General features: G+C 34.8%; 1 non-coding gene across 1 annotated transcript; it reads right to left on the minus strand.

Annotated features, from left to right (window-relative positions):
* Positions 1-12,849: 12,849 nt before the first annotated feature.
* LOC112535224 lies at positions 12,850-12,956 on the minus strand. The gene has a single exon (XR_003079399.2). It is a non-coding gene; the product is annotated as a small nucleolar RNA R71 (small nucleolar RNA).
* Positions 12,957-13,758: the final 802 nt, after the last annotated feature.

Consider the following 13,758-nt stretch of genomic DNA (forward strand, 5'->3'; position numbering starts at 1 on the left):
TCTAACTGTTTTCAAAAGTAATTAAGACATCTATCTTTTTACATCATCCTACTTATTCATTCTTGAAATAACAATGGAATGGTGAGCTAGTCATAGCAGTCGAGGCATCTATTGAAAGAATGTTGGCTTATTGTTATAGGTATTTAATAGAAAGCCTACTAAGCATAGTTAGATATCTGTGCAGTTTGCATCAGAAACCTAATAGAACTCCTGTAGAACTGTTTCATAATTATCTATTGAATAAGTAAGGCATCTAGCCTGAAAATTTTAAGAAGTCAAAATTCACCCTCCTTTTGGACGTCTATTCTGCATTTTCATTTAGTATCAAAGCAGGTCTCTACAATATAAGGCTTAACATCCTTGAGTAAAGATTTGAAATGGGTAGTACATCCCAAACTAAGGCACCATTGCTGTATGAAGGGCAAGCTATTACAAGGCCTCCATTATTCAATAAAACACACTACTCCTACTAGAAAAATAGAATGACCAATTTCATTCAAGCTACTGACGTAGTCACCTGGATCAATATTCATAATGGATTAAAGATACCTGTCAAAAGAGTTGACACAGAATGGGTTCCTAAAGAGGAATCTGAATATACTAAACTTGACTAGCAATAGATAGCTTGCAATGCAAAAGCTATAAATATCTTACATTGTGCTCTAACTTCTACTGTATGATATAAGTTAGAAGTAACTTACACAAGAAAAAACCAAGTGAAGGAATTAAAAATCAACCTTCTAACAAGAGATTATGAAATGTTTCAAATGACTGCAACATAGAGCATCGCAAAAATGAATACAAGATTTATAGATATAGTAAATCAATTAAAAAGTCTCTCGTGAAAGATATCTCAGAACTAGAATAAGTGAAAAAGCTATTGAGATCTTTGCCTATATCTTGGGATTTTAAAGTGATTGTGTTAATGGAGTCTAAAAGTTTAAATGTCTATACCTATGATGAATTAATCGGATCTCTGATGACTCATGAAATGTTGTTGAATAAATAGGATTATGAGACATCCTAGGAAGAGAAAAAGAAGAAAGAAATAGCTCTCGCAACAAACTCAAAAAATAGTAGTTTAGATTCATTAGATAAGGAAATGATTGCTTTCACTAGAAAAATGAAAAGGTTCTTCAAGAGTGGTAGCCTAAGAAACAAAAGAGCTTTTCAAAAGTTTAACCTTACTAAACTAGAAACTAAAAAGAAGAAGATTTATGATGTCGTATGTTATGAATGCAACAAGCCTGGGCACATAAAGCTTAATTGTCCTAAACTCAAGAAGAAATCCAAGAAGGACAAATAGAAGAAAGTCTTAGCCATATAAAGTGATAGGGATGATGTATTAAGTGATGATGAGACGTTTGACAAAGAAAAGAAAGCTAATATGTGTCTCATGGCAGATATAGGCAACCAGTCTTCATCAGACAATCAGGTATTAAATTTTGATTCAAATAATCCTAAATTTGTATTCAATGAATTATTTAGTAAATATAAAACCCTTAAAAGGAAGTATAATTCGTTACTGTCAAATTCATTGAGCTACATATTCAGAATTCTATCACTCTTAAATTAAAAAACTCCTTGCATATTGATATCATGGAAAATGAATTTCTTGTGGTGCATGCTTGCCTGTTCTTTGACTCAAAATAACTGTCTAATTTATTGAAATGAACAGATAGCTAATGAGAATGACAAGTTACAGGAAATATTGAGTTTAGATACTTCTCTCATGACTAAGTTAAAGGGTGAAAGAGAAAGTTTTTTAAAAGTCATAAAAAAAAGTCTGATCTTGATTGGTTGATCAAAGGGAAGGAAATCTCCTATCCTACCTCTAGCTCTAAAGATTTTGACAAGATAAGATGTTTTAATGAAAGTCACAAATCTAAATTACTTGACAATCTTCATATGAATTTTTTGCTTCTTTATTTAAGTTTACTAAGATCGTCCCTGCTAGTAAGACAGACATCCAAAAGCATTGCTCTCACTATCATTGTAATTAAAACCTATTCAAAACATACTTTAGGAGATTTCTATTTTGAGTACCTAAGAGTATAAAGATAAAATCTGCTAACAAATCAAGACCCAACAAATTTGAATAGTTATCTACAAGTATGTTTGAGCAGTATGAAGAAAATAGATGACTAGTACATTGATAGCAATTGCTTGAGACACTTGACAGAGGACTCATCTAAGTTCTCAAAGCTAGATAAAACTAGTAGTGGATATGTGAAATACGGAGATAAAAGCGAAGGATGGATCATAAGAAAAGGCATTATCAAATTAAATCCTCAAATTGAAGATGTTTCACTTGTTGAAGGATTAAAGTACAATTTGTTAATTGTTAGTCAACTATATGACAAGAATATATGAGCCATATCCGAGGCATCTTACTGTGAGGTACAATCAACTATCAACAATAAGACCTTATTTATTGGTTCTAGTGTGGGAGAGTTAATAAAAAGAAATGGTACTCTATTACATCTATCAGAAGTGACCATGGAAGGGAGTTTGAGAATGATTCATATTGCAAAAATCATAAGGTAGCTCACAACTTCTTAGACTTAAGAACCCTATAGCAAAACATTATGGTAGAACACAAAACTAGAACCCTAGTTGAAATGGCTAAAACCATGCTACACGAGAGAAACCTTCCAAAATACTTACGGGTAGAAGTCACAAACACAGCCTGCTATATACTAAACAGAGTCCTGATTAGACCCATCTCTGATAAGACACCTTATGAGTTGTGGAAAAGAAGAAAGCCAAGTCTTTCATATTTTCATGTATTTGGATGTAAATGTTTCATACTGAATAACAAAAAAGATTACCTCAAAAAGTTTGATTCTAAATCAGATAAGGGAATATTTCTTTGGTATTCAACAACAAGTAAAGCATATAGACTATTCAACAAGCGTACTCTAATTGTTGAGGAATCCATGCATATTATTTTTTATGAATCTAACCTGTTATAGGAAGAAAATATAAAGAGATTTATTTAGATGAAAGAAGAGGTAATGAAAAAGATGCAGATGTGCATGAGAAAAAAGAAGAAGAGAAAGAAGATTACTGTAATGATGAGGAGATATCTAATGATGAAACCGAGACTAGTTGAGACCGGCTGCATCTTGCCCCATTGCTTTGAAAGGCCATAGCGGAGTGGGGTCGAATTAAAGCAAATACCAGTCGAGTGGTTATGGCGGTGACAAGCGATACCTGAAAAGGAGCATGTATTAGCCTCAAGGGTGGGTGTGGGCAGCAGTTTCAAGCGTGCACTCAAGTGTCTATAGCAATTATGACACTGCAAGAGTTTTCAACCCAATACAAAACACGCTAACTAATCAGAGAGACTAGTGCGGAGAAAGGAAGCCACCACCTAGGTAATTTTTCAAAAGACTTTTACTAATTGAGTGGCATTCTAGATTCCATAAGGAAGCTTCGCCACATTCTTTCGGATATGCCATTCAATCATGGTGTTCTAGAGGGAGTTAGTTGTGACACAATGCCATGTTCCTTTAGGAACTGATACAAACTCGCAGCTCAAATATCCACCACCTCGATAAGATCGAAGGGCTTTAATATTTAGGCCTATTTGATTATTTACTTCAGCCTTAAATTTTTTAAACTTTTCAAAAGATTCTAACTTGTACTTCATAGGTACAAATACCCATACTGTGATAAATCATCAATAAAGATAATGAAGTAACTATAACCACCCTAAGCCATAATGTTAAAAGGTCCACATACATCACTATGTATCGGTCCTAAAACCTTTGAGGGATATTCCCCTTATCCCATAAAGGGGTGATCCTGTCATTTTGCCTTGAAGATAAGATTCACATGTCAGATATAGTTTAGAACCAATGGAATTTAATAATCCCATTTTAGCCAACCTAGTGATTCTGTCTTCTGCAATATGACCTAATCTAAAATGGCATAAATATCTTAGATTTAGATCCTTTGATGCTTTGGCATTTATGTTCAGATTATGCATTCCAATTTTATTCACATATAAATTAAAATAATAGAGACCATTAATCAAAGTACCATATGTAATACATTCATTTCCAAAATGAACTTGACAAACATCATTTGCAGACTTGAATCCATAATTCTTAACTACTAAAGCAAAAAGTGAAATGATGTTTATGTATGCAATAGGTACATATAAGCAATCCTCTAATATTAATTTACATCCACTAGGCAAAATAACAGAAGCAGTTCCTATGGCGATTGCAACAACACTTACTCCCTTCCTAATCTTTAAAACTATCTGATCCTTTTTAGGGATCCTACTTACTGCCAGATCCTTCACCTTCCTCGACCTCTAAGGAATTCTTATACTCAGCTTAATTGCATTAAGAATTAATAACTATTCTCAAATTCTTGAGTCAGTTAATGAAATTCGGTGCAATCAATCAGTTACTATCAAGTATGCTTGCAAGTGAATTGAAGGGGACCATTTTAAATTTGCAAAGAATAATAGATTATTAGTGACTTATTATGGAATTTCACTTTCATTATGGTCTTTAAATCAAAATGATGCCTCCCACTAACTTGGTGAATCTCACACTTCCTAGTGAGAAACAGAAATCCTCATTGGTAGATTTCTAATGAGTGATTGGTTTCTTACAAAATTTTAGTATCCCTCATGTTTCATTGATTATTGGGTTGCTATACATTTTATAAGTATCTCATGTTATATGCATCTCGTGCATGGTCCAATCAGTTACTCTTCGGCTCATGTTATAAATATAATTGTATTATTAGAACCTCATCGTGAGTCCACATATTGGCTAGTAATAACAATTATACTTATAACATCAAATGCTTAATAAAATTCAATAGACTTATCACATGATCTTTTATAACCCTCATAGTTTGTTCATGATCAATTATTAAGACCATAAAAATCTTTAGATTTTATATAGTGGAGAGCCATAATATTGATTTCTAAAATCGTACCATTTATCAACTTAATATTAAATGGAAGATCTTAGTCCTTATTATGTCTCACCAGCATACGTCCATTTTAACATATACGTCCATGCATACAAAGTGGATAAAAATGAACTTAGATGATTAAGGAATATCTATTCTAATTTAATTATAGAGCCACAAATTAAATTTAGGCATCTAAGGTTACAATAAAATATAAGAAAACCAAAATCCTATTTCAAATCTTGACGATTCGATTCATTTTAGATGATCTTGTTCCCTTTTGATTCTTGAATCTTCAAATTTCTTCACTTATAACACTTTACAATTCATAAACCTTGGCATAGTTAGGTGAAATAAGATTATAAAGTCAAAGGGTAGTAAAATAATTAATTACAAATCTAATGTAAAGAATTAAATTTACAAGCTAAAAGAATAGAATAAAGAAACACATCGAATGGATTCCTAAGCGTAAAAATCATCCTACATGCAATCGAATTAACTTTTCTATCCAATTCACATTGAATTATAAAAAGTACTCAATTATCAATAGGTAGGCTCTGATACCACTATTAGAAAAACACATGCAGAGGTGGAGGGGAAGCTTTAAACATTTCACATCTCATGGAAATAAAGATTACAAGTTGTAACTGAGGATTTAAGTTGGCCCTTTGTGGCACTCTTGAGAGCTAGTGCTTTCTTCTTATCTCTTTATTTGTCCTTTTCTAGCTTTTCCTCCCTTTCCAAAGCCATCTCATGGGTGAGAAGCTCTTCTATGAGAACATCCATGGGGATTTTACCAAAATCCTCATTAGCTTCTTTAATACCGACCACACTTGATCCATACTTCTTCAATGACAAGGATATGAGGATTTTGTTGTTGATATCTACCAAGTCATAGTGCTTGCTAAGCTTTTGCATATTGTTGATAATAGCTAGAAGTCTATTTGTCATTTTGGTTATGCTCTTATATGGCTTCATCTTAAAGAGCTTATGAGCAATTGAACCTTCTAGACTTGAATTGCATGGATCCTTCATGGTCTAAATGCTATAAGGACTTGGGAAATGTTGAACTCTATCACATTTTTCTCTTGACAAGGAGCTAAGAATAATTGATATAGCCCTTTAACACACTATCCCACACATTTACTAGGTCATTACCTAAGTAGACCTTCATTCTATACTTTCAATATGGATAATCAGATCCATCAAAGAAAGGTTTGAGATGATGCATATCTTCATTGGCCATCTTGAATCTTTAACTCATGCACTTAAGCTTAATTTATGAGTATGAAGATCTCATACCACTTGTTGGCCCTTGATACACCAAGAAAGAAGGTTGAATTGGTGAAGTACAAAGAATTGTAAGTTAAAAACTTTATGCAAAGAAGAGAGGGGAAGAAGAAAAGAATAAACACAAGCTTTACAGTGGTTCAGGTATTAACCAATCCTACATCCACTCACCAATGTCTAATTAGATATTTCACTATCAATGATTCTTTTAAGGGTACAAGATCCAATCCAAGTATTTTCAAGCTCACACTCAAACTTTTTCCTAGGAGTTTTCCCAAGCTCACCTCAAAACATAGTGTCTAGGCTCACAACAACCTTATAAGAGTTTTTCCTATCTAGGCTAACTCTCAAACCCTTTCCCAAGTGTTTGAGACTCACACTTAAACCCTATAAGTGATTAAGGCTCACATTCAAACCTTTCAACAACCAAAATAAAGATAAAATATTTACAAAAAGATAAGAAATTAGTTAGCAAAGAATTGACATTTATAAAGGTTCTTGATCATCCATTAATGACCATTGGAGAGGGGATATTTATACCCTTCAAACTCTAAAGAGTTATTACATTGAAACCTTAAGCCATTCCCTTTTGCTTTAATATACACAGTGCATTATTTGCATTGACAAACCAACAATTGCGGTTGTGATTTATGAAATTTCTGCAACGGCTAATACACATGGAAATTATAGCTGTTGGTGATCTATAATAGTCTGATTTTATATAACTTTTACCATCGCACTTTTTGCTTTGCGATCGCAAAATTAAGCCAAAGTTCTCTGTGATAATATTGCCCATTTTCACGATCGCACCTTGAAAATCACAGTCATAGTTTTTATGCAGAAATGAATTTCTAAAGTCTCAACCTCTAAATGATCAGTACATAAATCCCTATATGAAAATTACTTAGAAAGAACATTAATACCACTCAATTTGATTGTCAAGATCAAAATCAAGGATTAGCAAGTTAATGAAATAACTTAGTTTAACACTTGTCTTATTTGAACATTAACAATTATTGTCTTAATTAAAATATCATTGTAATTTACTTCCTAATCATTTTAAGACAAGGAGTACTATTCTTTGGTCAACGGGAATTTGACTTATGAGTTGTCATATAAAACTTATCTTTTTATCCTTATTTACGACTCCTTTACAAATAAGGAAACAAGCTTGTTTGTTGAGATTAAAAATCTAACAAGGCTAATTTATCAACCAATTCTAAATTTAATTGTGTTTATCAAGATTCATCATCAGGATAATCAAATTTTCAATAGAAAAATAAAAAACAACAAGATTTTCTTACCCTTTTCATGCTCTACACATGGAGAAGAAAAGTTATGCTTAGTTATAGAAATTGCAATCTTTTCTGTACAAACTCCTTGATCCAAAATAGAATGTAAAAACTAACTTGTTTATATTTTCCTTTTAGAATAAATATCAAGATGTTGTAATTTTTTTTGGTTCTATAGCGCTAATTAATCAAATATAGTTGTGATCACCATTTACATTATGGCCATTATTTCCTATCATCCTCCTTAGGTAATTTTTTAAAATGGTCTCGTATGATGTGCAATTTCTACTACGTTTGGAAATAGAAGTATGAATTTCTTCAATCTCATTAATATGCTATTCTATAGACATGTATCTTTTGCTACATGAAAGAAATAATATTAAAGCCAAGAGAGATTAGTAATTATAGCAAGCAAATGAAGCAATTCCGGAGTCAAATTATTAATAACAATAAAAATTTAAAAAAATTACCAAGTTCAAATTAAAGATTATAAATCAATAATGATCATTGAAAATCAAATTTTGACAAATTAATATGCAACAAAGTCTAGTTCAAATTTTCAAATATTAGATTTGACAAAAAGAGCAAAAGAAAGGGTTGCAATTTTTTTTTAACAATAAGATAATATGAGAAGAGTGAGTTGTAAAGGAAGCATTGGATTTTACCTTTTTATTATAATAATAGGTTAGACTTTTAAAGTTTATTAATGGGTCGGGATAGGTACCGATTCCTAGTCCTTTTAATATGATAAATGGGTTGTACGGTATTTTTAACCCATTTAAATTATAAATATCCATTTATCACCTATATCCATTAAATGGATAGATATTGGTGGGCGATATGGATGATTTTGATATTATTAGGAAGGATATATAAAAGACATATGATCAGTTGATCCAAAATCAATAATCCATGTACACGACCTAATAGTAGTAGAATTACAAAAAGATTTACCTAGCGGTTCTGAAGATATGTGTAAAACAACAACATCTGGAGAGGAAGGTTTCTCGACTACACCTGTTGATACTGATGCAGTTTTAGACTTTCATTTTGGGGCTTTAGAAGGATCCCACCATTTAGGATATCTGACTAGGTCATAACATCTGCTTTGTATATGTCTTGTTGCCCTATAATATGTACATTATTTTGTTGAATTGGTCGATTTATTACCAATATCAAAGCTCTAAGTTGTATTTTGCCGAGCAGACGAGTTATTTCTTTTAACGAGAAATGATTTGATATCCTTGATATTACACATGTTTGCATGGTTGATTTTGAGTTATTTTTAGGGCAAATTATGTATTTTTATATTAGAATCACCCTGTTTTAGTTTCTTTTGTGTCTCCGGTATTTTTCTAGGTACATCATCAAAGTTAGAAAGAAATTGGACCAAATTTGGGAAGAAATGGACGAATCGGGCGCGTTAGATTATTCAAGACGCCCGTGCTGAGGAGCACGATTAGGGTCAGAGGGCGTTTTAAAATTCCTTACCTATGGCGAGAAGAAATGATTTACAACACGGCTTCCAAGAGTGACACGGCCTAGGAGCATGCATGTGCTAAGCAGCACGACCCAAATCCAAGTCGTGCTGAAGAAGGCCAGATGTACAATTTTAGCTCAACACGGCATGGATCTAGGCCAAGCTGGTCAGCACAGCCAAATCCAAGCCGTGTTAGATCCTGAAACATGAATTAAAAGAAAAGAAGAAAAGAAAGAGAGAGAGGATTCTATAGAGATAAAATTTTGGGGTATTCAAGATAAACTTTGAGAGCAACCTTCCAGACGATCAAGAAGAGCAAAACAGAGACAAATTCCATTTCAACATCATCCAAATAGTTGTTCTTGAGGATTGGTTTTAAGATTCAAAGGAAAAAAGAAGGAGACCTTGAGCTGCATAAATTGGATTCAGAGTTATTCAAGAGGGGATAGTATTTCCACCATTTGAGAAAAGGGTGTACATATTTTTTTATTCTTGTTTACTTTGTATTAGTTTAATCATGAACATGTGTACCTAATCTTATTAAACCCATTTTGGGGTGATCTTTAGCTATGCTAGGCTTGTTTTGTGCTTAATTGATTGAATTGTTGATTTAATATTGTAGTTTTCATTCAAGTATAATAAAATCTATTGTTTCTTCTTCATTGTTGATTCAATTTGAGAACTTCTTTGTAATTGAGAAATTCAATTGAGTTTGGACAACTGCTTATGTGATTAAGTGATTTGCATCTTAGAGATAAGTGTAATAACTTACTGAAATAAGAACTACACATTCTTATTAGTGGTAATTTAGAGATTAATGCTATTCTAAACTCAATTGTTAGGAAGAGATTCCAACTTTAGATCTTTACGGTTAGGAATTGGTTAACTCGAGAGAGAGGCTAATTTATTTAAAAAATTATCCATAGATCGCAATTCTTAATCAATCACTTCATAAATCATTATTTTTAACCCGGCTAGCTAAAGGGATCCCCAATTTGGTCAACTCATCTTATTGTCTTTTTCAAACTTCCGTTCTTTTCGTTAAAATTTAGTTTTCATTTGCATTCTCAATCATTTTTAATTAATGATCTTCACCACATTTTGGTCGGTTAGATAATAGGAATAGCATAGTAGTAGTAGCTTCTCAGTTCCCGTGGGATATGACATTGATACTTGCCATAGCTAGACTACATTCAATTAGTGCACTTGCCTGTAGATTGTTAGTTGTGTTTAGCCAACATCAAATTTTTGGCATCGTTGCTAGGGACCTGTTTTGAGAAATATGGTGAACTGTGTGTTCTTATTAATCTATCCATTTATTCTTTGTTATTTGTTTTTGTTTGATTTTATTTTATTCATTTGTGTTGTTGGTTATTCGTTGTTTCAGGTAGTGTATGACTAGGAGATCCAATCCTGATCTAGTAGACCCTCTACCAGAGCTAGAGCAATCCCTCAGGCAATTGAGGAAGCGGTTGAACATAGAGGAGGAAGAGATTCAGGTTGGAAAAGCAGTAGATGAGTTATTGATTTTACCTGTCTTTGATAAGACCTTTGAGATTTAATATGATGCTAGTGGCATTGGAGTTGGGGTGAATTTTGATGATAGAAGGAAGACTCATATGTTACTTTAGTAGGAAATTGAATAGGGTAGCATTAAGATACCCAACATATGATAAAGAGTTTCATGCATTAGTTCATGCATTGTGATAAGCATCATATTACACATGTTTTCATGCCCGATTGTTCACATTTTTATGCATGATTATCCCGTTTTATGCTAGAATCACCTGTCTTTTGTTTTCCTTTTCGTTTCAGGTCATTTTCGAAGGACACCATCAGCAAGCGAGGGAAATACGTGTGATTACGGAGCAAATTCCATCAAATTGGGCGAGAACAAGCACCCCGAGGGTTGAGCACGGCCTGGACTCCGGCCGTGCTGAATTATCAAGAGGCTATCCCCAATTGTGCCATTTCAGCACGCCTTCCGTAGCCACCACGGCCTGTGGTGGATCAGCACCGCCTTGGGCACGACCTGTGGTGGCTCAGCACAACAGACTCCACAGATTCAGCACAGCCTGGACTCCAGCCGTGCTAAATCAACTATATAGGCGATTTTGAATTCTAATTGAAGAGGACGATTTTTGGACTCAATTCCAAGACACACACTTAATCAAATATTTCCTATACCTCAATTGTAGACCTGGAGAGATCAATTTTCATCAATTGAAGGGGGGATTCCACTTATTCCAACATCGAATTGAAGATCAAGACAAACTTTGGGAGTATTCAAGAGGCAACTAGGGTTTGAGATTTTGAATTTGCAAATTTAGGGTTTCTCATTTAGCTTGAAAGAGAAGGGTGTATATACCTTTAATTTGTTTTTCCTTATTTTGTTCTTTAATTGCTTTGACTATGAACATGAGCAGCTAGATCTTTTGAATCCATTAGGGTTCACCTTTGTTGATGGATTATGCTTAATTGTTAGTTTTTTATAATTGTCATTCTTGCAATCTTCTTGCTATTCAGTAATAAAAGTTTGATGCAGTTAATTTGAGACATTGGATTAATTGTTTATTAGGTTGTTTCTTGACATTGAGAAATGCTTGTTACAACTGGATTTTGAATAGTAAGGACTGGTAGTTAACACTTAGAGATGAGGTTGATTTACTTGCCGGATTAAGAACTAACAACTCTTAATAGTCTTAAATCATACTTAATGCTAATTTGTAGTAATCTGATAGGAAGAGATTCCATTAGGTTAGTGCAGGGTTTAGGAATCCGGTAAGCTCGAGAGAGGAACCGGGATTCAATTCAGGGATTTAGGCAGGTAAACAAGATCGGCAATCCATAAAATTCATCTTTAAAATTCCATCACTTAGGCTCCCTTTTGGATTTATTTCTCTCTTTACAATTGTCTTTTAATTGTCCATTGTTGTCCTTCATTTACTTAATTGCACTCATAACAATTACCGGTATGTTAGAACTTTCACACCCTATTTCGGACTAGATAACATAGCGAGGTAGTAACTCTAGGTTCACCCGATCTCCGGGGGATACGACCTTGATACTCACTAGTGCTAGGCTGCATCGGTAGGTTCAACGCCTTAGGTGTAGGTTGCATAAAGAGCCCATCAAGTTTTTGGCTATTCTTGTCGGGAGTCAGAATTTCGCGGTGAACTAGAGTGAATTGTTTTGTGTTAATTTAGTCATTATTTGTTTTATTCATTTATTCTTTAATTTTATTATTATTTATTATTATATTATTTTTGTTGATCGGTGGTTGTGTGGACTTTCGGTTTCAGGTAGTTTATGACCAGGAGCTCAAACTCGAATCTTATAGAGCCTCTATCTGATCCAGAACGATCCCTCAGACTCTTAAGAAAGAGGTTGCAATTAGAAGAGGAGGAGATTGAGGTTGAGGTACCTGTGGATAGACTAGACACGATGGAAAACCATGACCCCCACGCCAATGAGGATCAGAGAACGATGTACGAGTTTGCTCGACCATCTTTGGATGGGACGAAAACTAGTATAGTCAGACCTGCTGTAGCGGCCAACAATTTAGAGATAAAGGCCAATGTTATCCAGATGATCCAACAAAGCGTGCAGTTTGGAGGATTGCCCAGCGAGGATCCCAATGCACATATCTCCAACTTTTTGGAGATTTGTGACACATTCAAAATAAATGGAACAACCGATGATGCCATTCGGCTGAGATTGTTTCCATTTTCCTTGAGGGACAGAGCAAAGAGATGGTTGCAATCTCTTCCACAATAGACGATCACTACCTGGAAGGCGTTGGCCGAAAAATTTTTATATAAGTATTTTCCTCCCGCTAAAACTGCTAAACTTAGAAATGACATATCTTCTTTTGTGCAGTTTGATGATGAAAGCATGTACGATGCATGGGAGAGATTTAAAGATCTTTTGAGATGCTGCCCACATCACGGATTGCCGGTGTGGATGCAGTTCGGACCTTCTACGGTGGGTTGAACCTTGCAACGAGGGCAGATGGTGGATGCTGCAGCAGTGGGGCGCTAAACAGAAGAGCCCGAGCGGGCTCGAACTTGATAGAGGAAATGGCCATGAACAATTATCGTTGGCAATCCTCTAGGAGCCGACCAGGAAGACAGGGAGTGGTCAACCAAGTGGACTCTACAGCAACCTTGGTAGCTCAAGTGGAGCTTCTAGCCAAGAAGATCGATCAACTCAGATGCCGGTTCATGCAGTGACGTTGGTCGCGAGTTTTGTGGTGGCCCGCATTACAAGGCGAATCGCATCATGGGAGGTATATTTGCTTCATCCTCTACTACTTTTCCATCTAATTACGCTATGTCGTCGATGTTGAACAGTTAATTATATGGGAATGCCCCAAGGCGGTGAACGATCCTTGACAGAATACATACAACCCTGGGTGGCGCAATCATCCCAACTTCGGTTGGAGGAATAATAACGCTCTGTGGTCCACCTGGTTTCGGAGACTTCATCAACAACCGCGTAACATTCACCGGACTGCACAAGCTCCTCCTCTACCGGAAAAGAAGTCAAATTTAGAGGAGCTTATGATGAAGTTTGTGACGTCTACGGAGATGAGGTTCCAGCAAACTGATAGTGCACTTAGGAACCAGCAGGCCTCGATTCAGAACTTGGAGACCCAAATTGGCCAAATCTCTAAGATGTTGTCTGAGAGGCAGCAAGGAGCGCTCCCGAGCACCACTGAGTCTAACCCGAGGGAGCACGTGAATGCCATCACTT

This window comes from Ricinus communis, chromosome 2 (genome assembly GCF_019578655.1).
Source record: "Ricinus communis isolate WT05 ecotype wild-type chromosome 2, ASM1957865v1, whole genome shotgun sequence".
Classification (NCBI taxonomy): domain Eukaryota; kingdom Viridiplantae; phylum Streptophyta; class Magnoliopsida; order Malpighiales; family Euphorbiaceae; genus Ricinus; species Ricinus communis.